The sequence below is a fragment of the Nomia melanderi genome, chromosome 1 (assembly GCF_051020985.1).
Source record: "Nomia melanderi isolate GNS246 chromosome 1, iyNomMela1, whole genome shotgun sequence".
Taxonomy (NCBI): domain Eukaryota; kingdom Metazoa; phylum Arthropoda; class Insecta; order Hymenoptera; family Halictidae; genus Nomia; species Nomia melanderi.
The window spans coordinates 39,088,684-39,116,271 of NC_134999.1; the positions used below are offsets into that span (position 1 = coordinate 39,088,684).

At 48.7% G+C, this 27,588-nt stretch overlaps 1 protein-coding gene across 2 annotated transcripts in view; it reads right to left on the minus strand.

Moving 5' to 3' along the window:
* 5-HT1 (serotonin receptor) overlaps positions 1-27,588 on the minus strand; it is a 128,963-nt gene that overhangs the window by 94,712 nt on the left and 6,663 nt on the right. The gene's annotated exons all lie outside the window — the stretch shown is intronic.

The window sequence follows — 27,588 nt, forward strand, 5'->3', positions numbered from 1 at the left end:
GGTCAGACAAGTTGGAGGATTTCTAATGAAAATGAAAATAAATTCGTGAAGCTCCGTTGATCTCTCAAGCGGTTCCTCTACGCGCTCGCTAAGTACGATGCGAGAGCCTGCAGTCAGACAAATTTGACACGTCAGAATTATTGTTGCTCAAACAAATACGATGGGATCGCTCCTGGGTATAGAAGTACAATGGAGTTGTTCGTACTCCGACATGAATAATAGAAATGTATCTGGTCAAACGTGTACAATAGCATTAAGCCTGGTGGAACAAGTACAATGGATGTGTGCCTCGTCAGGCAAGTATAATGGAAATGTCTTTGCTCTGGCGAGTGGAATAAGCATGTCCCCTGACGTACGGACGAGTAATGCCGTGGCCTCTATTTTGACAAGTGTATTACCACTTCCACGTACAAACAACAGACATCATTATCCACAAAATGGTCAGCGCGTAGCTTAGAGAGTAGAATAAATCATAGGTCAGACGAGTGCGATAATATCGTTAAGCACATAAATGAATGAACAATCATCAAGAAGATTCGATACTTCCAATTAAGTACAACACCACGCAAACACAATGACGTCCTGCGAAACAGGCGACAGAAAACGAGATTTCCGCTTACCAGCGAGTAGTACAGGTCAACCATAGTTCGCACAATCATCGAAACCCCTAGCAAACGCGCGTTTCCGACGTCCATTGGAACGAACAGCCCCAATAACCTCGACTGGAGCTCTCCGGTGACGCTTGACGCATCGAAAACACCATAGGCGCCGGCCAGAAATTCCGTGCGTCGAACGAACGGGTTCCTCGTTAGCGTCCGACGTTTCTGACGCGACTGGCGGCGCATAATTTCGTGCGCGTGCCGAAAGCGCAACGTTGCCGTTTCTTGCCGGATGTCCGGACCAGGCGCGGTTTAATCGAATCCGAAGTCAATCCCCGGAACGCGCGGCGACCGTGGGGACACGCGTTTCTGTCGGATCGGTGATCCGCATTACACTGGACGCCGACGGAATTTATGGTATACAAGTATCGTGTATTTCCTGTTGACACGTTGCTTACCGTGCGTTTTTTTTTTAATCGAGTTGTAACCTTTTGGAGCGAAAACTCCTGAGGCATGAAAGAGCTTTCAAAAATTAATAGATATCTCTGCCAGTCGTTGTGTGTTCATTCGACGTCTATGGCGTCATAGCGCGCGCTAGTCGCCTCCCCTGAATTATGACGCGTGACAATTTAATAAATGTCAACGTGGCAAACGAGGCAGCCGGATCACCGGATTGCACCGCGTTGTCACCGTTGACAGTCAGCTTACGACGTCTTCGGTACACGAGGCAACCCTCTGCCTTGCCATTTCGAAGCTATCGACCGAATCCTATTTAGGAGATGAAGTCAGTCCTTCGTTCGACGAAAATCTCCCCTACGACGATTCCTTGGACAATTTCGAATTCTTGTAAATGGATTTTTTCGTCAGCTGCGCACGCATTGCGAAAACGCTATTGAAAAAACATTATTGATCTAACTTCAAATAGAAATTCTGCGAATTAATATGAAGCTGGCCGGTGTAATTTATTTTTGGGACTCCTTGTTCCCTCGTGCTCGGAGGGGGAAACAAGATTTCATCAACCGCCCTGAGCCTGACAAAAAGAAATCCGGCGATTTAAGGGAGCGAAAATTCGACCGAGCCGATGAGAGATTTTCGTCTCCTCTATGAAAATTATTCACCCCGCCCTCCACGGAATTTCCTCGGCGCCCTGTGATCCGAGGAATTATCGCGCGGTGGGGGAATAAGAACATTTTTTCGTTTAATTAAATTTTCCGAATTACTGAACGAATTGGGTCGAAATACCCGTTGAGCCGAGCTAAATAAAAATCCCCTGGTCTTTGGAATAGCAGTTATTTTTTCTTCGGTCTGCATACTCTTCCTGAGAATTTCTTGAAATTGAAGAAAGAATATGGAATTAAAAGCGACCGGAATAACAATTAATGGATGGATCGTTCTCGCGAGGTTATTAAAGAAATATAATGGTTCTAAGGGTTAACTTCCGGGAGAAGAACTAACCGACGAGTTTCTAGTATTGGTCGACCGATCGAGCGACGAGGATCGCGGCCGAACGCGGCAAAGTAATAGCGACGAGGATAATCCAATTATTATAACTCGAGGCTTCAAGTTCCCGGGGTGGAAACTTAAGTCCGCTAAGTGAAACTCGACTAGAGAACTTAACGGTTCGGGGTTGGTGGTTTCCCGACGCTGAAATCGATACCATCCCTGGGTCCGACCGTAATTTCTTCTATCCTCGAACAAGTAAACGCCCGAGCTACCCGTCACGTCGAACCCACCCCCCAATTGTTCCTTTCTCCGGGTGTAATTCGCGGCAATTATACCGGGCGTCGTCGAGAAAACCGGTATGCACGCTTCGATGATTTATCAGGGACGTTAATTAGTTGGAAAGCAAGGATTAAGGGCGGACGATAGAGGCAGGTGGGGAGAAAGCAAGGCGTAGCGCGAGGTCACCCTGATGAAAGGGAGGATTGTGTAATTTTTTAATGGACGAGATAATTCGGGATAATTGTTCCTTTCAGCGGGGAACGCGCGACGTTTCTTTCAGCGGATTTCATAATTTTCTGCAGCCCGAGAGGAAAGGAGAGAGACAGAGTGGCGAGAGTGGGATGCGAATTACAATAGTACCAGGTCGCGTAACGTCGATTGTTTCCAGATTAAAGGAAGGATTTCGTTTCAAGCTAAAATTGCTTCTTCCCCCGATTTCGTTTCTCGCTCGCGGACCGCGCCCTCGGATTCTCCACGGCCGTCGAAAAATCTCGCGTTCATGAAATATGCAAAGGAACGGCTGAAGGTTAATTTAGTCGGCTATTCCGGGACTGTCGTTAACAAGGTATTATTCACTCCGTGACCCGACGCGCCCGTATTCCGATGTTTCTTCCATCAACGGCGGCTGCGAGCCGTTCAATCGACCCACCTACCCGTTATTATACCGTAATCCCTCGCCAATATCCTTCTCGATATCAATGAACCGATTATCTTGATACTGTCCGATAGTTCGCGGATCAATCTGGCTCTCTCCGATTACCTCGACAGGTCCGGAATTCGTTTCAATTCCGTTTGTTGCTGGAATTCTTGGCCACAAGGATCTTCGATAACACGGATATCGTTTAGGCTTTGCGTCGTTGAATCTTAATGACCTGTCAATTATTGTACTGGTAACAAATTTTAGTAAACATTGAGGTAATCTACTCCACCTCCATTTATAAAGAAACAATTGCCAACACGTTCAAATTCACCTATCGCGACGGTAATCCGTTACTGAAATCTACCCGAATAATTGAAAACTTGAATGTTTAACGTATCACCTAGGGTACAAATAGCTCCTCGAAGAATTCGCCGTAAATGGATCCAATAAAGCTCGCTATATAATTCAAAGTCGCCGAAGAGGCGGTAACTCAGGCAAAAAGACGCGGGAAATATGTCGGCCGAGGATCCCTTTAGACCCCAGGGAAAGAAATGTTGCATTAGGCAAGGGTGCGATAAATACTAGACGTTGACCTCCGTGCCTGATCCTTTATGAACTCCCTTCCCTTCTGAATTTTTACGCCGTTTGTCGCCCGAAGGAAACCTTTCACTTTGCATTCGAGCTCTTTCCATCGCGATCTTAATATTTGAACGGCGGGATCATGTGTCGGCCGGTCACGCGATCCGGCCGGGTGCCTATTACAGAAATGGCCGACACGACCGCGAGCGGGGGACCGTGAAAGGTAACCAGACGCGAATCCTCGCCTATGTCCCGTCCAGCTTCGACATCCGACCTACCCTGGGACCCGGGAACTTCTTTTTTCTCCGGTCCCGAGCATCGAATATTTAAAAAGAGCTGCGAGTCCGACGGTTCGGACCGGCTGCCTTTATGTATCAATAAAACCTGCTTTACGGACGTGCTGATCAATTTCCAAGGAATTCCGCCTCGCGGATCTCGATTTTTATTAAATCAGTGATGCTGCGAGAAGCGCACGGCTCTCGCGGACGGCAGTCCCATGAAAAAATAAGAGGAAATCGGAGAATGAGTTTCCACTGCGAGACCCTCCGAGAAAGTGAATTTCAAACATTCACATGGTGCACATATTTCTAAGCACGCGTTGAACTTTAACGAGATTCTTCAGTCTACCGACTGTACACATTTAATCTCCTTTAGAATTTCATTGTATTCTGGAAAGAAGAGATGCCTGCCGAATAACAGGTTGAATATAACGATGGAATAATCTCGAACAGAATACGCGCGTACGCCCTCGTTTCAGGTTAGACATTTCGAGGGAGGGTCCTAGATTTATAGAGCTGCATTGTTGTATCGGGAACGTAAGTTTTCTAATTACCACAGTTGCCGCGACGCGATGGCATGCAATTATAAGACGATGCTGCATCGACAGGGCGGCCAAGCCGTTGCACTCGATGGTGGCGCGCGCGTATTTATTACCCGACGTAGCGCCATTAAGGACGTCAATCTTACGGGGGAACGTAATTGCTCCTGTTGCCCTCTTCCTTGGAGCACCATCGCCGCGCCGCTTCCAGATAACAGTACTAACAGTCGACATTCCCCTAAGTAAAATGTAATTTCGCGTACACCGGCTAAATAGATTCCGCGTCCTATACGCCGGGATGCGGCCAGCACGATGGCTATCCGCGATCTGCAACTTTGTACGAGTAATTTTAAGTTGCTCCACTGGAACGACCGATTCTCGCGCCCTTCGACTTCTCCCTTTCATCGTACGATCGCCAAAGTCCGTTTAATCCGCTTTTCATAATCGAGAGGGCCCTATTAACCTAGAAAATACGATTTATTATTGTCTTCTTAGCGAAGTTGCATATTTCACTGTAAGAGCTCTCGGAAAGAGAGGCTGAAGGTTTCAATCTGCTTTCGAAAGTTTTGCAAGTTGCGAAGAGGAAACTTCTGAAAATTTGGTTGTATTATATCATATTGTTTTCTAGTCTAAAGTAATTTCCCCGAAGAATGGTCTGTGATAAATGAAAACTCTGATTCGTAATATCTTCCCGAAACCTCGAAATGGGTAACGGAAGAGGGAACATCGAGGATGTCTCCAGCATAAACAACCGAAAAACTTGGAGTCATTATTCACTGGTGAAACACGCAGAAGTTCAACCGGAATCCGACATACGGAAACAGACTTCCTAGCTATGTTGGTCGATTTCTTGTTTGGCATCGTCGAAAGACGAATCGAGAAAACAATTATGGGCCGATAAATTGCTTTTGGAGAACGTTGGCCACTGTCGTCACTGATCTCTCTTATTTCCGGTGACTTTAGACTCGAAGGACCGACCTTTAACCTCTTACCTTCGCAACTACCCGACTTAAAACCGTGTTATCCTTAATAGTTGACTAGAAAGAAAAGAATTCTACGTTCGTTGCGACTCAATGTTTACTGCAAAGTTTAAATGTTCTCCAGAGAAACTTAATATCGCATTTCCAGAAAATATTTTGATAATTATTTTAAGTAAATGCTAGATGATATTTAAGTTTGAAAGAAAACTATAGCCGCGTTTGCTAAATTCTCCGTGAAATCTTGAAAGATTTCAAGTTTTAACGTACATAGTAGTTAAGGGTTAAACTTTGCCGCGAAATGACAGGCGGGAGAGAAGGAAGATGGACCTCGGCTAGGTTCACAACTCCCGCGATCCCCCAGAAACGTTCTGCAGTTGTAACTTCCCCAACTTTGCTCCCTCCGTGTCGCGTTCGCGCAAAGAATTCTCCGAAATTCCGCGAGTCGACAACGCGGCCTCCTGAATAACTTGTCCGATCGGTGTCCGTCTTATTCTACTTCGCAGGGGGAAACTTTCTCGTAGAATGAGGCCGGTGGATTAATGAGGTAGAACCCGAAGCCTGTGGATTTTTCGAAACTGAGATCTCTGGAACGGTGTCACGGGATTTTTTTGCCAGCGGTGTCCATTGAAACGCTGACGACAATGCTTCCGGAGATAATTAATCGCTTCCATCCGGCGATCCTTGGGCATGATCAATCAGCGGAAATGGCGAGCAGAGACGGTTTTCCAGATGGAGTACCCCGAAACTTCGAATTTAATGCGACTGTCTGGTATAGCCTAAAAGTTTTCGATAAAAAGGAAGATATTACATTCCGTATCAAAGAGGTTCCCATCCAGCTCACATGCAAGTTCCATGAACAAGTTTCGGGAAAGTGAACGTAGCGGAACTCCAATTTCCTTCATTAAAAATTGCACTAAATGAAGAATGAACCTGCATCAAGTTCCATTTAATCTGGGATATTACATTCCGATTGGAATACCTTGCGAATGCATAGAATTCGCAATACACAGTGATCAGCGTCGCTAATAAATGGAAGATACCCGTGTCAAAAGTGTCCGACACTGGCGCAGTTCATTTCCAGTATTGAAAATGGAATATTTCGTCTATGAAAGGGGAATGTTCACTCGAAATTGTACGGCACGGAACGATTGAACGTTCCGGCTATTATATTTCACGGTTTTTACGAGAATGGGAGAGAAGAATTGACGAGCAACAAACGAGGGGCGCGTAAACCTCGCAGTAACGTTCTTTTGTCAGCCGCCTCTCGCCATTCGATAATCGTCGCCTATAAAACAAGGAATAAGTGAGCTGTAGACGGCCGATTAAAATGGCCGGGATTGACAAGCCCAGGAGTCGGGTTTACCCGGTCGTATTTCATCGGGCGATCGCTCAAACTAACACGTTTATTTCCTTCGGTATTTTTACGGCCTCGCCGCCCGGCGGGCATAAATCCGACCACCGCGGCTGGTAAGTAGATTACGAGCGATACGGCCCGGGATCGCGACCGTGTTTCTCTGTTTGATAAGAACGCGCGACGCCGGGTGCATCCGCCACGCGCATTATGAAACACAGGGGCGCGCCGGTGCTGCAATATTCACGGTATTACGGCTGGAATATTGCCTCTAACTTCTGCCGGCCGGGATCCGATTGATTTCTCCCGCGAAACGTTTACTCCTCCGCCGACTATCAATGTTTATAGCCCTACTGTCGGTATTCCGCGCGTGCGATAACGATGCATGGGGTGCAGGCAGTGCAAAATCGAGACGAAGGTCGAAAGCTTTCGCGTTCAGATATTATTTATCTTCTCGAAAGCGTGTTTATGCGTTTTCGATTATGTAATTCGATATTTCATGCGTCGGTTAGAAGAAGAAAGCTTACGCCGAAAAAGAAAAATTGGAAGATACTTCGATAAATGGAGAATGCGGGTCAAAAGGGTACCGGAGCGTTCGCGCAAGGTCTCCCGTGTGAGGGACTAGCTTTCTCACCCGGCCGAGCGCAGTGTTTTACACCCGGTTCTTCGGAAAGGAAGTTAAATAGGCGACCGAGCCGAAAAAAAAGAGATTGATTTCACGAACCAGTGAGAACGGTGTACACGCGGCGGGTTAATAGGTCTCCTCTCACTCGTTCCCCTTTCCTTTCTCACTCTCTCCCTCGCTCGCGCTCGAAACTCACCGAAGACGGGGTCCACTTAATCTTCTTTAGCGGCGGGAAGACTGTTCGTAGGAAAAAGTCAAAAGACCGTGAAGGGATCCGGCAATTTAGCGAGTCTTTAACCGGTCTCGCCACCGGGATAGTTCACGGGGAAATTAACACTGGACTGTGTCTGGCAATTTAAAGTCGATTTTTCCGTGCCTCATTTATCAGTATCATTCGATACCGAAGCTCGCGCGGCCGCTAATGAATGCCCCGCTCGTTTCTGCTCGTTTCTGCTCTTTCCAAGATATAACGACTGCCAAACCTCAACACGTTGATCGTCAAACTCTTTCACTGCGCCGACGGGAGACTCATCGCTTCGTCCGCTTCGTAATGGGTTTATTCTCGAGGAAAAGAAACCGAGCACCTTATGAAATCTCACAGCAACGTTTAATTCAGTTCGTATCACGAGTGCACGCGTGCTGGTCGCAGCTTCCCGCCGAGCGAGACGCGCTGCCACGGAAAGAAAATGCATTTAAGAAATTGCTCCTCTTCGGAGTAGAAACACGATACCGGTGCAGAGAGCAGATACACGGGAATTTATAAACCGCAATTACCGTCGAACCGAAAATTCGATCGTTTTAATGTCGAATCAGTTTAATGTTAGAGCGAGCTTCAGCCATAGTTTCCTCTTGCCGACAATTCCTTTGTTACGATCTCACAGATTCCTAGATAAACGATACAGAAGATTCAAGCATTGACAAAATAATGTTAATGGCGATTTTCAACGCCACCGTCCCCTCGCAGACCGCGAGACTGGGCCCACGCTGTACTTTTTTGATTCCCGATATACTGTTACGATAGTAACCGCGATGATAACATCAGACGCAACGATCGCGCCTCGTTACGACCCGCCCCTCGCGTATAAACCGGAGAACACGATGGGGACGGACGGGATAGCTGCGCACGGGGCGAGACGAGTGGGCCACGGAGGTTGGCTAGGGTCGACACCCTTTTTCGGCCGCGGTGAATCCAATCAAAACCCTCTCTCCTCGCGGCGTCGAGCACTTCACGTCCCCGGAACACACGCTCGACCCAGTTCCGGCCGTCGAGCGGGTGGGGGCCGAAGCGACGATTTAATTTACAAGTTCCCGCGATGGGAATAGGGCCCTGGTTACCCTGAATCACCGGCGAAAAATTACGCGCGATGGGAACGGGTCTGTGTAGCGGCGGAATAGGGAAAGGGCTCCAAGCGGTAAGAGAGGGCTGAAGGGTCGAGGGGGATGAAAAACACCGGCGAGGGTGAGACGCTTGTTTCAACGGGGGGAGCACGGTTAACGGCCGGCACGTACCGAGCTTTGTCCGACGGCGCGTAAAGAATGCGATAGATCAAGCCGATCGATCGGATCCCGCTGATAAATGCCGCTCGGCGCGTACGTCTCGCGAGAAAACGCCCCCGGGCAGCCTCTGCCTGCCTGCCGACCGACGATCTTCTCTTGGCTTCGATACCAGATTTATCATTGCGAGCGGATACTCTTTTTCTTCCTTCCCTCTGATCTGCTTCTTTCTCTTCGTACCGCGACCCGTATTTCTTACGATGGAACCAATGGAATATACGGAGGCCAGAGGTTTATGATTTTCATGGACTCGCTGGTTTTTTAGAAATTCGGCTTAAAAGATTCAGCCGTTTTTGTCGGTGTACGAATCGTCTGCACAAGTGTAGAAGTTGCGGAATAATTTGAAAAGTTTGTTTGTTTTGTTTTCGCTAACGCGAAAGAAATTTGTCTGAATCGAGAATGAATGTTGAATCATCCTTATCCCTTCGGCCATACACGACACGTCGAAACGTTTCCACATTATTGGTACAATTATTAGCGCGATTTCTCTTCTTTCTCCCGAAGCAGAAGACGTTATGGCGTGCCATTTGTCGTGGAAGAGTGTTCCGAACGCGCAATTTGTCTCCCGAAAGGGAAAAAACGAAGTAATTCCATGGGCCGCGAGCGAGAAACCGGGACTCGCTCGAACGAACAGCTCAGGACGACGTCTAATTAAGGGACTGCGCGGTCTGCGGAGGCCGTAATTAATGTCTTCTACACGCAGATTGGTCCTAGGCATCGGGGATAAATTGTTATGGGTCTTCGTTACGTCGCGTTTACTCGGCTGCGGGCCGCATTGAACACCTCTTAGGTGTTGTACTAGATCGTGTTGAACAGCTAACTAACGGGGGCGACATTGCAAATACGCTCGGTGTAACTTGCGTGCTGATTGAGGCTCGTGTGCGCGCATTACTTCACGCTATAGGCTGCACCGTTTCCAGGTGAACGGATCTGTAGCGAGTATCAATCAAAGTGTTGTTGGCTCGACGTTGAAAATCCCATTTGTTCGAGGGAGAACGTCTGAATCAATTCCTTCGGGAAACTTGGAAAGTTACACCATCCAGCAGATCAAATCAGATCGGACACCCGTAATGAATTATTTCAAATTTCTCAAAACGATAAACCCTTCGCTTTGATAAACTACGTTACAGTTTGTAACGGATATTAGATTTCCTTCCAATTGAAGAATAATTGGGAAATAAGTGGAAAAAGTGGAATAATAATTTTCGATGAGACATTTCATTTACCGGGGAAGCAACTTTGCATACTTCCGCGGTATCTGAGATATGCTCCATATTTCCACTGGCCGTAAACGGAAATAATGGGGCGGCATTGTTTGCGCGTTATTAATCTCATTATTCACCAGCTTATAACCAATTATCACGCGAAACAAATAACACCGTGCCATTCTTAATCTCCGTAAACAGCCGCCTAAGTGGAACAAACTAGGATTGGTCAGACAAATCATCTTCACGCCACAGAACGCTATTTCACTTCCAACTGTATTTCAACATACACAATCGTTACTTCACTTTCCCGAGGTTCGGGCAGAATCAGAATTTCAACTCCGAAGGAGTGCCGTTTCAAAGGATCTCGAAAGGATCAAACTCAATTTTCTAAATTCCTCGAAGATCCCCGTTTCGGAGGAAGCCAGGGGTTACCGAAACTCGACCGAAAGATCTAATTAACCGTTCCGGAGACGTACAATCGCGATCATTACTTCCTCCGGCGCGGCTACGGCGTTTTTCCAGGCCCGTGAATCCGCGGGTATGAAAGGGCGTCGTTGGGGCCACGGTTACGGATCCAATAAATGTAAGACGAGTCCGTCGTATAACGTCATAGGCGAATTATCCGCTGAATTTTATTATCTCCATCGAAAGGCAATGGCTCGATCCCAGCTCCGTCGGCTTTTGCCGCAGACTACTCGCCGGAAACTATATCCGTGGCCGCGCTTTAATGACACATAACGCGCTCCCGCCGATCGCATTACGGGCAAATGTAAAATGTCAAAGACTGCCGCTCGCCGGCCTTAATACCGGCGTCCGATCGGTATTGCCTTTGCAATTATGTCTTTCCCGCGGTTCTCACGACTTTTCCCGCAAATGTCGCCGCGTCTGCGGAGAGTCGGATCCGGCGCAAAGAAAGGTCAGGATTCCCGGATGCTCCGCGTGGAAATCGACCCATCTCCTTTCCGATCTCTCGTAGAATAATAATCTTAATGAAAGATCTTCGAAGAATAATAATGTTCCGCTTACTCTAGAGCTGATTGTTAAATGTTTATTCGTTATAGTTGAGAGTACCACCAGTAAAATGGGGCAACGAGACCCACGAAAAGTGGCCTCCCGCGGAATACTTCCGGATTCCGGTGTACAAGAAAAGTCGGTTAAACCGGGACGGGGTTAATTGATCGTGCAAGGTCGCATGACATGCTGCGAAGCAATGATTGAAGCGGAATACGAGGGCCGACGGTTGCTCTGTAATCTTGGAACGTTCATTGATTTTATTACCGGCGCGGTAAGTTTGTGTCAAACGAGCCCCTGACGTCGACGAGGGCTCTCGAGACTTTTACCGGCAGGAAGATTGCTGCTCGGGCAACGTTAATTATCCTAATGCGCTTTTCGCGCACAATATCCAGGTAATAATTCCATTAATGATACGCGGGTTCGATCTAGCTTCGACCCTTTGTTCCGCGACTCATTATTGTAAATGAATTTAGATTCGATCTTCAGTTCGTAGGGCGGTTCGTAATTAACTCGGACTCAATTTGCCGACCCGCACCTAACTACCAGCCCACATCATCAAATCAAAGCCCGGCATTAGTTACAGCGGGGCCCGTTATCCACACACGCCGGCTTAACGATCGGCAATTGGACGCCGAATGGGATCAATAGGGATGGGAATCGCACGCGATCGGCAGAGGAAACAAGCACGGAAACGAGCGCGTGAATGGAAAGAAAGCAGGATCACCGACTACCCTGTGATTCGCTGGTTAACGAGCTGCCGCTGCGCGCCGCTTTCGATCAAAGGGCCCGCGCCATTAATTCGCCGATCCATCAAGAAAAGCGGCTAATTGAACGATTCGCTGGCCGGAACCCGTTCGAGTCGCCACGGCAACCGGGTCCTCTCCGCGGAACTACTTCGCGGCGGACTTTCCCGATACTTTATTAATTAACTGCGCCATCGATCGCGGCCAAAGACACGGACCGGACGAGCCGCGAGGAAGAGGTGCGTCTCTAATAGGCGCACCGTCGATTATTCATTTCGCCGAATATCGAGCGGCGAACGCTCGCGCTCGGCAGCCCCGGAAAACGCGCGGTCTTCGCGGACACCTCGGCTCGCTTCTTATTTTCCTCCCATCGGGCCGCGATAATCGACCTTTCCTCTTGTTCGCCGGCGGATTCGAAAGTTCGGGATTGAAAAGTTCCGGGTTCCCAGGCACCCGCGGAGTGCCAGTCGATGTAGGGATTTTTCAAGAAATCATCTGCGAGGAAAATGGGCGAATGGAAGCCTTCCCGCGATCGATGGGAACCTCGAGGCGCCACGCAATACGTTTTTCCCTTTCAGCTGGCCTCGCAGGTGCGTTCCTCTTTCTATAGTTTGTCAGCTCTCCGACGGACGGTTAATAGAGATCTCGCAATGGAAGAGGAACTAATTGCTCGAGACGAATAGATGTTTACTTCGTCTCTTAACAGTTCACGGATGTTCAGACGGAAACAACAGAATCTTTACGTTTCTCTGAAGCTTCCTTGAGCTAATATTTCAAACGTTCAAGTAAATCACAGGTCCCATTTTTCATTATTACCGAGACCAGGTTGCCAACAAAGCGCGATCGATCAAAATTCCACGCATGATTCGCGTCACTTCCACCCAACAACTTCTTCCACTCCGCGTTCGCGGTTGCAAAGCACTCGCTCCGCTGCCAAGAAGCCCGAGAATAAACCGAAAATTGGCCGACGTAGTTGCAAAACGACCCACGCAGCCTAGCTGAAAAATTCTCGCGACGCGTCCGCGCGAAACAGCGACGGGATCGCCGCGGATCCGCGTGGCAATTAAGCGCGAGCGAATATATATCATCGAGCCGCGCGGCGTGTGCAGAGGGAAAACCGGGCCGACGCGACGCAGCGGCCTCATGAATAACAAATTCGACGATGGCTTTCAACGTATTACCGATCACGAACAGGCGCACCCGGGAAATATTCCGGCGCGGTTCCATTTCATATTTTCCTCGCCGGGACGTTTCCTCGCGGCGCGTTAAAAGCGTCGTGGGGTCGACGTCTAGTGCGGCCGGGAAACGAACAAGCGTCCCTGGGAGCTCCCGTAGGATTTCGGCCGGGGGATCCGCGACTCGACAGGTTCGGGACGCGGATTTGCATTATTTTTCGTTTAAAATGCAAACCCCGACGCGACTAACGCGACTAACGAGCTAAGAGAGGAAGCGGATTCTTCTTCGCGATTCTATCGGCCGCGCCCTTCCTTCGTTCTCGCCTTGCACCCAGGGATCGGTGGAACAAAAGGCGGACGTTAATCGTGTTTACATTGTACGACGTCGTCGGAAAAGCGCGCCCCGGTAATTTCGCTCTCGCGGCTCGGAATATACTGCGTGTTACTCGTTAATTAACCATACTGCGCTGTTTCAATCTTTCCCCGCTGAAACAATTTTTTTGTTGCTCTTCGGTAATCAGGCGGAAGTGCTTTTCAAGTTAGTCGCGGTGTTTCTTTGCGGGTACTTTGAAACTCGATGATGGCGCACTTGCTGCTACGTAATCTACACGTTTTAGATAGCTTCCACAGCTACCTTTAATTCCGGAAAGTAGAAATGAAACGAATTGAATGATAACAGAAGAAAATAGAGGCGCCAGTGACGATCAACACAAATGCGATTCTCGAAAAGTGAAAAATTCTGCGTGGACGTTTGAATGGAACACGGTCGCGCAACGAAACCGACACGTATCGAGGTATCGGCGGCAGCGCGTAGAAAGTCAATACGCCGTGAAACCATCCCGCACCGTGGAAGCGCGGACCCGCTTCGCGTCCGTTAAACCAAAATATTGTCGCTGAAACGTTGTAATATTGGCGATGTTAATTAAAACCCGGGCCGAAGCCGGGCCGCGGAACAATACGCGGGATTGCGCGCGTGTGTTTAAACACGGACAAATGCCGAGATTATTCCCGTAATGAATTCCTCAAGCGAGACACCCGGGCAGAGCGGTGAATGAAATAAATATTGCGCGGGACAAATAAGCCACCCGGGGGATAACGGTGTATCGAATCGGCCGGCAAAAAGGCCGTAATTGAACGATTCACTCGGTTAGAATGAGTTCGTTGCGATTGTGCCCGTTGATTCGGTCTGCTTCGCTCGCGATTCTCTTTGAAACCGGACGGAATCTCGTATGCGACACGCGATTTTTAGGCTGAGCTGATGACGAATTAGCTTTCGCGATCGCGCTTTAAACCTGCCGGCTGAAATCGGGCGTTTCCTGTTTCGCCGTTTCCCCCAGGTTCGGGGACACGCGAAAATCAAACGGTTATATCGAATCAATTCGCCTATGGAATATTTATCAAATATTTGCATAAAAATCGACTATCCTGTATATTCTGTGCGCTCTGTATATCGCGATATTTGATATTCAAGATTGGAGAACGAATGTTCGGAATTCCGAGATGAATCGACCGCAACCAATGGAAAAACGCAGGCAAGAACGCAAACGCGATTTATAATTGCATTGTTTTCTGGAACGCGGCCCATACTTGGTGGAAGTTTACGCGACGCCGGCATCATATTATTGTTATTATATCCCATTAACTGCTCGTAACAATGAATAAAGGGTTATCGCGCTTATCTTGTCCGGTATTAATTACATCCACCTTCGCGGCGTATCTGTAAGCAATCCCTTGATTATACTGTTAGCAGCTGTTACTAACCACTAACCGGCCAACTATTCGAACTATGCACGCCCGGGGAATAGATCGACCAACTTGGTCTGAATGATCGCCGCGAGTGGCGAAGAGTGTAACATTCTGCCCCCGCGGCGGCTTTGTCAGCCCCCTACCCGTTTCCTTCATTAATTACCAGCTGTACTTCTAATGAAATTAATGTCGAACCCGATAACCAGTCATTCCTAATAATTGAACTTTGAATTGTCGCGGAATCTGTTAACGCGTTGCATTCGAGAGCAGTTTAACGTGATTAAACATTAAACGTTCGAATAAAATAGTTAAATCGATTGGTTGCTGTACATATTACTTGTATTTAATCAACGATTCGATCGATAACTTATCAGAAATTAACGAATGCGTGTATTAGGTAAACGTATCGGGTTAATAATTCCCATAGAGATATCCACGGTTTCTCGTCGAACAATGCACAGGTTATAATTATTATTCCGCGGTGATCAATCAATGGAATTCCAGCGGCGTTGCGAAGAAACGAAGCAAGAAGATTAATGTTGCATTATCGTAACTCGGTGCACAGAAATTTTGCATAGATTAATACATCCGTCCATCTTGATATAATCCAACCCCCATCAACCTGTCCGACTGTCCGAATCAAGCGCGATCTGCACCGGAAAAATTACGTTTCGCATTTTTAATCGTGCGAGGACGTATCAGCTCCGCATTCCGCGGGGGATCGCACGTATTAAATTGCAAATTACGGTGCAGCGCCGGCGTGTGTTGCGCTATAGAATCGCGTTCGCCGAATTCAAGGGAAAATACGATCGCGTCCCCCGTCACTCGTCCCTCCCAACCCCTTTCTCTCTCTCTCTCTATTTCTCTCTCTTTCTCTCTCTTTCTCTCTTCATCCCTACCGACCCCGCCGTATCCGTTTAAATCAATCTCGCAGAAATTGCTTGATCCAAATTTATTCAATTCATAAAAGTTACTTCGTTTCGAGTTACGCTGGCCAGATTTTTTTCATTCCCTCCGCGCAACGCCGTCACAGTTCCCGATCGATCGTCGAATATTAAAGCTCGAGGGGATCGTGGACGGTTCACTGGCGTCTCAAAAATTACTTTGAGCCGCGGGGTTCACGTGAAAGGGACTCTGTTAACGAGTCACCATCGATATTAATTTCCATTTCTGGGGCTTTTCCTTTCACGGAGAATTTTTAGTTAAACGTGGGTCGAGATTTCATTTTTGTTGATTCTGGAGAATTACGATATCTCTTTTATTCATTCCCGGAGAACGTTCTCTTGTTTAAACTATGTATTTACCCAATCCGGATCCCAGTTGATTTTGAAAATGTTTAAGGATCTTGATCAAGATATACTGAACGAACACGTTTCGGAAACTTTTTATCGAGTTCTTCCCTTTGAAGCTTAAGGTTCGAAGCTCGCAAACAACTTCTCAACTGGATTAACAGAATTGATTTAGAGCTGATGAAAATGCGATCAAGATATTTCACATGATCCAATCACGAGTTACTCTTTCCGAAAAAACGCTGAAGCTTAGAGTCGATAGATCTGTGAGGTTTCTCGCTAAATATTTCCCAAAAAGCATTAAATCGGTGTTCAACGAGTTAGACTCTCGACTACCCGGAACTTTGCTGCTGATTGATTTCGTGTTTCCACTCTGGAATTCCCTGTCATTTGATACTCGCATTTCACTTCGCGTTTACCTTGCTTCTTCCTCTATTTTCAACTACGACAACTGGCGAGGCAACATTTTCCTGTCGTACATCTCCGAGTGTCCATCGTCTGTCGCGTGTTCCCGTCGATCGATCGAACTAATCTGTTTTCAACCAGCATTGTTGCGTCATTCCGGTACACGCGGTGTTGCAGCGAAGGCAATGTTGCGAGAGCAACGTGTGACGTCACGGCGCAAGAGCCGAAAAACGAAAGGAAATTGGCGGAACGAGCCAGCTTTCGGCGCCAGCGGCCGTTTTTTCTCGTTAACGATCGCCGAAAAGGCTTCGAAGCGTTCCCTTGGCAATTTTCCGTTTGTAATTATTCGGTAATTATCCCGACGAGCGACTTTACGCGACGTAACGCTGATAACCGGCTCCGGTGATTTAGCCGCGCGGGTTCGATTGAACAATGAGGCCCGACGTGCGCGAATTACTCGCGGAACCTCGATTTTCCTGCAATCGATACGACTAATAATTGAAATTTTCCACCGAGCAGAAAGCGTTCACCATGAAAATAATCCCTGACGCGCGATAACATCGCGGACGAACGGCTACATATCTTTCAAGCGTTTAAAATCTCAGAGAATAATGAAACTCATTTCCGAATCTAATATATAACGGTCATCGTTTCTCTCGATACGCATTGTACTCGAAGCTCGCCGATATTCGCGAAATCACAGGCGCCGAATTTCCATCGTCAACGAAGGACATAATCAGCCGTTGCTGGTTAACGAAGCAAGCGTCGAACGCGATAGTGCGTCGCGACGCGGAACAATAGATAAAATAAAACCTAACGCGCGGATTAATTAGCAAATGGACGGGACGAAACGGGCCACCGAAGACAATGCCGCGTTACGGCGCAGTCATCGCGGGGGAAATGAAGAGGCAACCGTTTCATTATTAGCTGAATCGTATCTATCGCTGCATTAGCATCGCCGCCTCGGCAGCGCGCGCGGTCCAAAAATAAACGCGGTCGAATTAAACGGCGGCCCAATCAGCGTTAATTACAAAACTGCGGGGCGCGAAGGCGTCACCGCGCGATCATTTATTACATTACTCGTCGCTCGGCCGTCCTTTGTCAGCGGCGGCAAACGCTAAAAGGCGGAGGAAATGTTAGCGGGCGCGGGTGTTGCCGGCATCGTCGGCATCGCCAGCATCACCGGCATCGCTGCCATCACGGTTAACGCGAAACGCTGTAACGAGGCTGGTAATTATTCCCCTCTGCGCCGAGTGTTAATAAATTGCGCAACCGTCGCGACTCGACGCGGACCATTGAAACGGGACAAAGAAGCGTTTATAAACACGTGTCTCTGATTATGAAGCATTTCAGCAACAGTTTATTTTTATGACAGCCCGCGTCCATTCTTCCGACGCGCTGGAAATTCGCTCCGATGCATCACGATGGCTGGAAATGTCATATAAATGCATCTCCGGCAGGCAACTTCGCGATTTAATCTTGCTTTTTCGAGTCCGTACCCGGCGTGTTTGTAATTGGTAATTGATACGGATAGAATGGTTCAGCTGTAACCCTCGGCCGAGTTTTAAAATGCTCGAATATTAATATGAAAGATTCATTGTTCGATGTACCGTAAAACAGACCGTGCGAAAGCCGATAAAATGCAAGTGGTATAACGATATTCCGGCGAATAAATGATCGATTCGCGTTTCAAAGAACTCCGGGCATCCGGATCGCTATCAAAGAATAATCCCCGTATTTACCAGGCCCTCTAATTATTTACAACATCGAGTGCCGGTCGCGCGAGCACCGCGCGTTAAAGAGACCGTTAATAAACTAAAACCGTCGATGTTAGCGGAGTATCGAAGGGATTGACCATCGCTTTGATCATCCAATGAAAATTGTATCACGGTTACAGCGTGTAACAACCGCGCGGGTGTATCGATCGATCGGTCTGTTTTAATGAACAACAAAACGTCCATTCCGCTATCGTTCCGCTATCGTTCCGCTATCGTTCCGGTATCGCGACGCGGGTTCTTCGATTGATCGTTGTTTACCGGGCGCGGTCGTTGTTTCGCGGTGGAACGATCGGCCGTTCTACTCGGGAAAAAAGGAAACGAAACCGGACACGCTTTTCGGTCTCGCCAGGGAAACTATAAAAGCCCTGACAGTTTTTCGAGACGGGTTTAAAGCTTTTCGAAACACGGTAATAAAGGCGCTATAAGCTGCCGCGCCGGCTGATCGCCTCCTGGTCTCCTCCTTGAAAGCTTTCCGGTCTCTTTCTCTCCCCGGCTCCAGCTCCAGCGTTTCTTCATCGACATCCTGTCGACGCTGATGATATTCCTCGTGGCCCGGTAAATGCACCAGGGAGAAGAATCGGCCGATCGGATTACCGGCCCGGGATTTCGACGTGGATCTTCCGTTTGCGTGACTCTCTTAATCGATAAAATATCCGGGTCGTCAACAGATTTTCCTTGTCACTGGCAGAATTGAAAATTCGAGGTAATACCGGGGAGCTCGCAGTCCCCCGTCCCGTGGATCCATTCCAGCAGATTTCGAGGCTGGATCCACCCTCGGACGCTAAGCTTTCCAAGCACCATTTCTTTAATCCCTCTCTCCGGCCCGGATTCTTTTTCCTTAGACAAAAGCATTTTGACGTTTCTTTTGGGCCGAGCCGAGGCTTTTTACGTCCGGCGAACCGATCGCTGGACCGATCGTCCTTCCTTTCGATAGTTTTCCAGAGTTTTGTTCGCGAGAAACTATCTTGATTAGATAGTGCATAGTTTACTTGCAGTACGAAACAACTAGTAGAAACGCGAAAAATGAATTCGAATAATTCAACTAGTCTCCTGTCCCGCTGCTGAGAAACGCGGGAAACATGTCCGCATCGTTCATATCGCGCATATGATAAAACCAGTCGTAATCGCGCGCAGAATGCACGTAAGAATGCCACGGACGTCGCCTTTCGTCCGCCGAGACGGCATGAATAGGCGAGATTAAACCTGGGAATCGGGGATTCAATTCAATAAAGACGATCCTGCGTAGCTCTCGCGGACCCTGCTTTTCCGGTACGATACCGCGTGGCTTTTCCGCCGTTGCATAATTTTATATCCTTTGAGGATCACGCTGATTCGCCTGGAAGATTTTATTACGACATTCGTTGGGATCATTGTCTTCGGAATTATGGCAAGTGTAACGGAACTTGTTGAACGGAAAGTAGTAACGCGACACGCGGATAAGTTCTACTGAAATTAGTTCGTAGATATTTCCTATTTCGTAGAAATATTTTGGATAAAGAATAATTGATTTTTCAAGCGAATCGACGAATCCACGTCGCGCAGTATACACGTAGCAAATCGAACCGGAACGCATTTTATCCGACAAAATGACGCGGCTTTCCCAGAGACGTTTCGCGACCTGTCAACTTGCACCGGAATATTCCAAACGCATGAAAGAGTACCTCTGGAAAGATGCGCGCAAAATGACATCGGACATTATCATGGAAATAGACTATTCCGAGGTCCGAGCCACGAAAAATCCGGAAAACTCGTCGAGTCTAATTGCCCGCTGGTTTCCCGTGCGTTTACGCTCGAGCTATTTCCATCGTGGACGAGTTTACGCGTTCGAGCACACGGTCGTTTAATTCGTCAGATAATTTTTGCAACATCCGACCTTGCGATAGCCCGAATATCCGCGGATCGCGTTTCTCTCTGGTAAACTTGGAATCGTCAATCGTTTTCCCTGATGTTCGGCGACAGGCTTGTCCAACGAAATGGCGACGAGCATCAATACGCGAGACCGGCTGGTAGTTTTCAGCGTAAACCACCGGGAATCGCGTTGGATTCGATTTCGCGATTTATTTTAGCTAAACATGGCTAAGTTGTCCCGTTCGTTCGAGCCGATGAACTGCTCGCGCTTCTTCGTCGCAGAAATTCATCTGTAATCGGTGCTGCCAGCCCGTCGAATCGAATCCTCGTCCGTTTCGATATGGTTTTTCCATCGACCGCAACCAGTCGAGCCGCGTTTCCCCCGTCGACGTCCGCGGAACTCGTTTCCTCGAATGGCCGCAAATTTCTTTCAGAATTTCTCGCCGTTTTCCGGCGATCAGTCGGTCGGTTAATAGCGGTCCCGCGCGACGCGGAATTCTCCATGGTCCGAGGAGCCGCAATTTCACAATTACAGAACTCCGAAACGGTCTCCCGGCGAAATGGATGGGGAATGTTCGTCCTTTTACGCGACTTTCCGGCGTAATTCGACGGCGAACGGGCGAAAAGGACCGGCGCGGCTCGCACCTAATTATCGCGGCTCCTGATAATTCGGGCGAGCAGGGCCGCGCCCGCGGCCGTCGGCGAGCACGCAAATTTATGGCTGTTCGAGAGGTGCCAGTTCGCCGGGCCAATTTGTCACGAGACACTGGCCAGGTTCCAGTAATCTTTTTACGAAACTCGCCTCTCTCGGATCCCCGGCGCAACGCTAGTTTCAACCTTTTGTCCCCCGCCGCGGCTGGAAACCGAGGCGGATACGGTTTCAACGCGTACGCATTCGATGCCGCGGAGATACTTCATTGTCCGACTAACCATTCTCTCGGATTAAATGAGTGAATTATGAATTACCGCGACCGGGAGGCGAGAAACTTAGTGGAACTCTGAAATGGCCGAACTATCATTAATCTCAAGTGAAACAATTACGTTATTCCGCTTGCAAGTGCGTCCTTTCGCTTCGCGCGACATTCGGTACGGATATAACGTTACGCCGTGATGAATTGAATGCGAAAAGCGTGCTTTTCGGCGGTGACCGGCCATGAAAGGAACATTTTTACAGTGATGTTCGGCAGTATTCGTAAAAAGTAACGATCACTCTGGACAAATATCCATCGACAGTGCAGCGGTCCACCGAGAGACGTCCAGGCGGTGTATCGTCCTGGCCGTTACCTGAAATCGATTCCCCGGAAAGCCCGTGCAGTGTCAAATTGCAACGGCGTCGAGTGCACGCATCGGTGCGTTTAACTCACCGATGATCGATGAACGTTCCGCCGCGTCCGTGCGGGCAGAAAATGATGCCCTTGAAATTTGTCGCGCGCCTCTCCGCCTCCAGATACACGCTTGCTCGTAACCAGCCGCGATGCGCCTGATGAATACGCCGCTCGTTTACCGTTCACGCCGGCAAATTGGTCAAACCTCGCGAAATACTCCCACCAATTTGTCAATTTCGTTCGCCCTGCTCTGCACGCGTCCATAAGATTCACAGTTGCTACCAACTTCTAACCTCGAAGGGTTCCGTTAGGTTTAATCTGCTAATCGCAGAACGTTAAAACTATATTATGTCGTTCACTCGTAATATTCATAGAAACGTTCGCATTCAGTGATCTCCGGAAACTTCATAAATTCAGCGAAACGTTCACAGGTGACACTAACGCGCCGAATTTAATCGCGTCATGAAAAATTCATGAGCCGGTACGTTCCAGCCAACGCGGAAGTTCCCATCGAACGCGACGCGAGTAATCCCATAAGAGACTCCGCGGAGCCGCGGAGAAACAGTTCGCCCGTCGAAACTGACGGATTCGCGCGCGAAAGTATCTCGAAGTCGGTTCGAACGTTAACGTCCGACGCGAAGTACCGAGCACTCGGCAGCGGGGTCGCGGAACTCGATCGAAAAATCTTCGAGCGTATTTTAAGGAGAAACCGACCGGCATCCGGTGCTTTATTTTACGATGCCGCGCATTTATCCCGGCCCGAATTGCGGCACGTCAAAGTGCTTCTACATAACCGTGATGATCGATGAACGCTTTCGACCACGTTCGTGTAATTTCAGGGGCTGAGGCCGGTTTTCGTGGCACGGGGGCGGAAGAGGGCGAAGGCTGTTTGCCGCTCGATGCACTTCCTGCGATCGATACATCGATAATTACTCTGACGAGTTCGAAAGCGACGAGGGCGTGTCGCGAAATCGCGCGGTAATGGAAAAACAAAGGAAACATTGGCCGCCGTACAAGTGCTGTAACTACCGCGAGGAATGAACCAAAGGGTATTTCCGTGGGAAGACACTCGACACTGATATCTTTCCCGCGGTGACACTTTGTACGCCAGGAAATGAAGATTTAAAAACTCCAACTCGAACAGGTTCCGTGGAAAGGCGAGTGCAACTCTGTCTGACCATTGTTCGAGGTTTCTACTTGCTGCGAGCATAGATCACCACGAGGCATTGTCTGTGCACCGTCAGTCCGGTATCGGTCAATTTATATCCGACCATTGTTGGCCGCAACGCGGCGACCGAACTTTGTAAACATCGGCTTAAGTAGAAACGGTCGACAATGGTTAGACGCGGAAACCGGGGCTCAAGAGTACTCGCAGGTAATAAATATTTCGCTGTAATTCGATGGAAAGTCGGCTCTTGCATAAATGTATTCCGTTGCGTATGGTATCGCGCCGGTAGAATATCCTGGCCACAGTCGGACACAGAAGGTAACCGTACATACGAGTACAACGGAAATTTCAGTAAAAAATTCACTTGAGCAGATCTACTCGATACTTCTACCTTCCGTACCGCCTAACCAATGAGCTCTCCGGTTATCGCACGCCGTTTCCCGATCAGAAATTTCTAAATTATGCCACGCGTCCGAGGAACTGCGCTCCCGCGATTTTCCCGTGACAGCAACTGGAAAGTTACTCCCAGGGTCGCGTCCACTAAAGATATTCGCTTCTAAGGGGAACTCGGGGCAGCCGAAGTTTCAAGTGGACGCGTCGAGTTAGCGGGACGGACGTAGCTAACGTTAGAAGCGCGATTCTTGGGAAAACAATACGACCCATTGACCGGGTCCGGCGAAGCGAGCCCGACGAAATTAACCTTTGTCGAATGATCGAGCGAAATCTCGCTCCGTTCAGCGGCCAAATTGAAACGCGATTATTTCGCCAGCGTTCGCGGAGCAAGCTTTTCCTCTCGATTAATTCCTCCGGCTTCGTCGAGCAACAACCCGCCAAGAGATTCGCTCGAGTCGAGAATATTCGCGCGCAAACGTGCGAGCGGAATCGCGGGAAACAATTGGAGCGCGGCGGCAATCTCTTTAAACGGGGCTGTTAATCGAAAACGGATGATACAACTTGATCTGTCCGTCAATCTAGCGGATAAAATAACCGGGCCGGCCAGTTAATCACGCCGATACAATCGCCGGAACATTTATTCCCGTCCCGCGTCGAACGCTTTTGTAAGTCTCGCTTTTCATCTCTTTCCCAGTTACGCTCGGGCGCGACATTATCCCCGGCTATTTATAGCCGTGATAATTCCCTTAGTAATTCATGCTCGAGCGTGTTGCCGGGGCCGGGTCGCGGAACCGCGACGAGAAGAAAGAAAAAAAGAGAAGCAAAGAAAGAAACAACGAATCGGCGAGGGAACAGGCAACTAATGAAAATGTTATTGTTCTCCGGGTTCCTTTCTCGCGATTACGCGCGCACACGGTGGCGCAATGAATTCCCGGCTTAACGCTCCGCGGCCACCGGGCCGCCAGCTCGAATGAACGATTTCAGATTTTCCCCGGTTACAATTAGTCGACTCGTAGAAACGCTTAAGTGTTCGTAACACCGCCGGAATGAAATACGCGGTCCGGATATGTTCGAGGCTTCTGGAGCGTGTTTAGAGTGCTCGAGCTACATGGAACTCGGCAAGATAAAAAGACAGGGAAAAATATAATAGAAAAAAAATATGAGCAATCGAGAGGTACACCGAAAATCTCAACAGAAAATTAGAACCGATCATTTTCGTCGTCCAACGGTTCGAAAGTCGATCCGCGGAATCGTCGGTCGTCGATAATCGGCGCCGATTCGGATCTCCATTCCAATAATCCGGAAGAAATTGTAGTTGGCGATCGCGTGATCCTCGAAGACCGCGCGGCGGGGGAACGCGGCGGGGGAACGCGGCGGGGCGAGTTCGAAAGTGGAGCGCGTTTTACGAGGAAAAAGAAAAGTTAATCCGGCGAGCCTTCATTGAACTTCAACTTTTAACGATCCAGGAAGCGCCGTCGAATCCCACCAGGCGGAAGTTCGCCGTTGTTTGTCGCGCACGGTTAATGGTATACACGCGGAGGGGGCGACGATTTTAATAAATAAATTTCGACAATGTTCGTTCCGGCTAGTCGCGCGCGATTATGGCGCGGAGGTGGTCGGACGCGCGCCAAAGCTTCGCCCGGGGAACGGACGAGCCCGTTTACCCCAGCGGCCGGATCGAATTTCATTATCGATAGTTTGATGTTAATAACGCGCGGAACGGATCCGAGTTTTCCGATAATTATTTACCCGTCGATAAAACGCGGCGACATAACGAGATTCCTGCCGTTTTCGGCGGAGTGCGGGGCTAAGAAATCGAGTCGAGGGGAAGAAGACCGGAGCAACCGAAGGAAACGCTGCGAAACGGAATGAAAGCTGAGCGGACCGATTAAAAAGAGGAAAGAATAGAACACGGGAGAAGAGCCGAAGAAAAAATATGCAACGGATCAACGGAAAAAGATAATTCTGCAGATTATACTGGTCGGCGAATCGGGAAAAAATAGAAAGAACGCGACGAGCGCGTGCCACGGCATCGTTTGTCGAATCACGTCACGGCCGAACAGATTCCCCGAACTTTTAATGAATAAACAGAGCGAGCCGTTTTTCCGGGGGTAGCCGAAACAATGGAATTTCGATGAGAATTCAATTGGAGAAACCAATCATCTCGCAACAACACCGGGATCGTTCGGAAATAGGACGCTGCCCTCGCCGGAGCCATTCCTTGCCAGGATAAACATCGACCGGCAAATTTTCGAGAAGTGAATTTCGCTGGAAAATATTAGGGCGCCGTTTCTCATCCTCTTATTATTTTTAGCTCCCGCCGTTCCCGTTTCCTCTAGCGCAAATAAACACCGATGAGTACGGTCCCGTGGATATTTGGAATTTACTGTTTCGAATGATAATTTCCGCAAGAGAAACATGGACGGGTTTTAATAGACGCGTACGGCTGTTTGTTCTGTAAGTAATACCTTACCGTTTCCCTCGAGAGACACTCGTCACCTTTAATCATAGAGAACCTCCGACCTTCGTTTCTAATTTTCCCACAGAAACGCGAGAGCTCCCGAAAGCGAAGCTTTGCTTTTTAATAGAAACTCCGGCATCTCTCCCGCAAGTTATTCCCCGCCATTTATCCTATCGGCCGAAGAAAAACAGATCGAAGAGGAAAGATAAGAGGACGTTTCGACCCAGTCGATACACCGGGCAACATTCGAGCCGTGACAGGTCACGAGAAGGGACGGCCGAGGTATTACGCCCGGGAAGCCGATATTTCCCGTGAACCTCGTAAAAAGTCCGGGATTATCTCCGAGTAGCAACGCGAACAGGGTCGAACGGCGAGAAGAAATGGCGCGAGGCTCTTTAAATATTAGGGGCTAATTGACTGGCCCCTGAAAAGCCGCGCGGAAAAGAGTTCCCTGGTTCTCTCTCGACTGAAAGCGGGCTCTCTCCTCTCTCCTCTCTCCTCGAACGCGAATTCAACAAGTTAGCCGTTTCTCTTTGGGAGACAAGCCTTTAAAAGCGGCTCCGCGCCGTGCGAGATTCGCGAGAAATCTAGATTAAAGGAACAAGGGCTTTCGCCCGTGAAGGTAGCGCCGCCCGATACCCTCTCTTTCTCCCTTCCGTGCCCCTTTCTCCCCGGAAACCTCGAGGTTCTCCGTCTCGTACGGAGAGTGTTCTCTAGAGAAAATTCCCTTGATCTTTCCTCGGCTTTGCCGCCGAACGATAAGGAACCCTTTGACCGGGGGAAATATTTTCCACCGTGAACGTTCGCCGACGGTGTAGCCGGCGCTACGTACACAACGGTGACGAGAACTCGGAAACGAGTTTCAATATCGCGCCGCCCCGTTGATGATCACGATATAACGGTGTATGTACGAGAAGCTGTTAGCTCGCCGCTCGGATGAGAACGTCGCGCGACGACACGGGGATCTTCGATTGTTTGAACGAAAATATTCTTCTGGGAGACGCTGCTCGAACGAGGATAGCTTACAGCTGGGATCAGGGAATCGGATCATCTCTCGACGGGATCTTTTCCAGTGAACATCGCTTACCAATTAAACAATCGCGGCATTTCTTTCCCTGATTTTCTTCTCGCTGCTTTCGTATGCGACGTACTACCGAACATTGTTCCGAAAGAACGATGCGACAGAATCGTGGACGAGAAAGGACTTTAAAGAGCTGAAATTCGTGATACCAATGTGCGTGAAAAGTTTTTCGATTACACGGGGAAGATTTCGAAAGATCGCCGCCGGTTTCGCGAAGCTACCACTAAACTTAATAGATGTGTCGCGAAGTTCGCGATGGTTTCGAACGACGGCCGCGAATCGGTTTGTGTTTTTCTTTAGCTGCGCCTCCGGCGGAAGTCAGACGGTACCGAAGGCGTACACGTACCCGCAACAACTTAATGCTTCCTCATCCTGCAGCGAAATGTTTGTCTTAGATCGGACTTTAATCTCGCGATCCGTGGAACTTCGGCGATGTTTATTCCCCGCGCTCGAGCTCCCGGTATCGGTCCGCGATTTAGCTTCCCGCCAGCATGGAAATTAATCGCGGCGGTGTCTGTTGATATTCTATTTACGGTCGCATCTGAAATTGCCGGGGTCATTTCGTGAAAATTTTCCGCGACGAACGGATGGAATTGGTCCCCGGAAGTCGTTATTTATTCACGACATAATTAAACCTTGAATATTTCAGGCGGTCATGGATCCGCCGTGCTCCGCTGAGAGGTTAATCCGCGTAAAAAAATAGAATGACATGCTAACATCGAGTAGGAGAGATTAAACTAGAGCGAACAACAGTAATTCGGGATGCACGGGTCGGCTCACGGTTGACAAACAGTGAGCTCTGTGTGTTACCTGTCCAAACCGAACCGGTATAGCACTCGATTTCTATGATCTATGATTTTGCAACGGGTTTCTCATCGACGTTTCGATCCAGCATTAAATCCATAAACATTGAAAATATAGAATGGTCGAAGCTACAGTTTGTCGTTCCTCGAATACCTTGATCAAATTACATATCGCAAAGCAATACTTGCCGCAACCGCCGAAACTCCTGGAATCCCGGGTGACGACGGATTTCCAGCTCGAATCGGCCGGCGATATCCCGCATGCGGAACAATTCCCGCGGCAA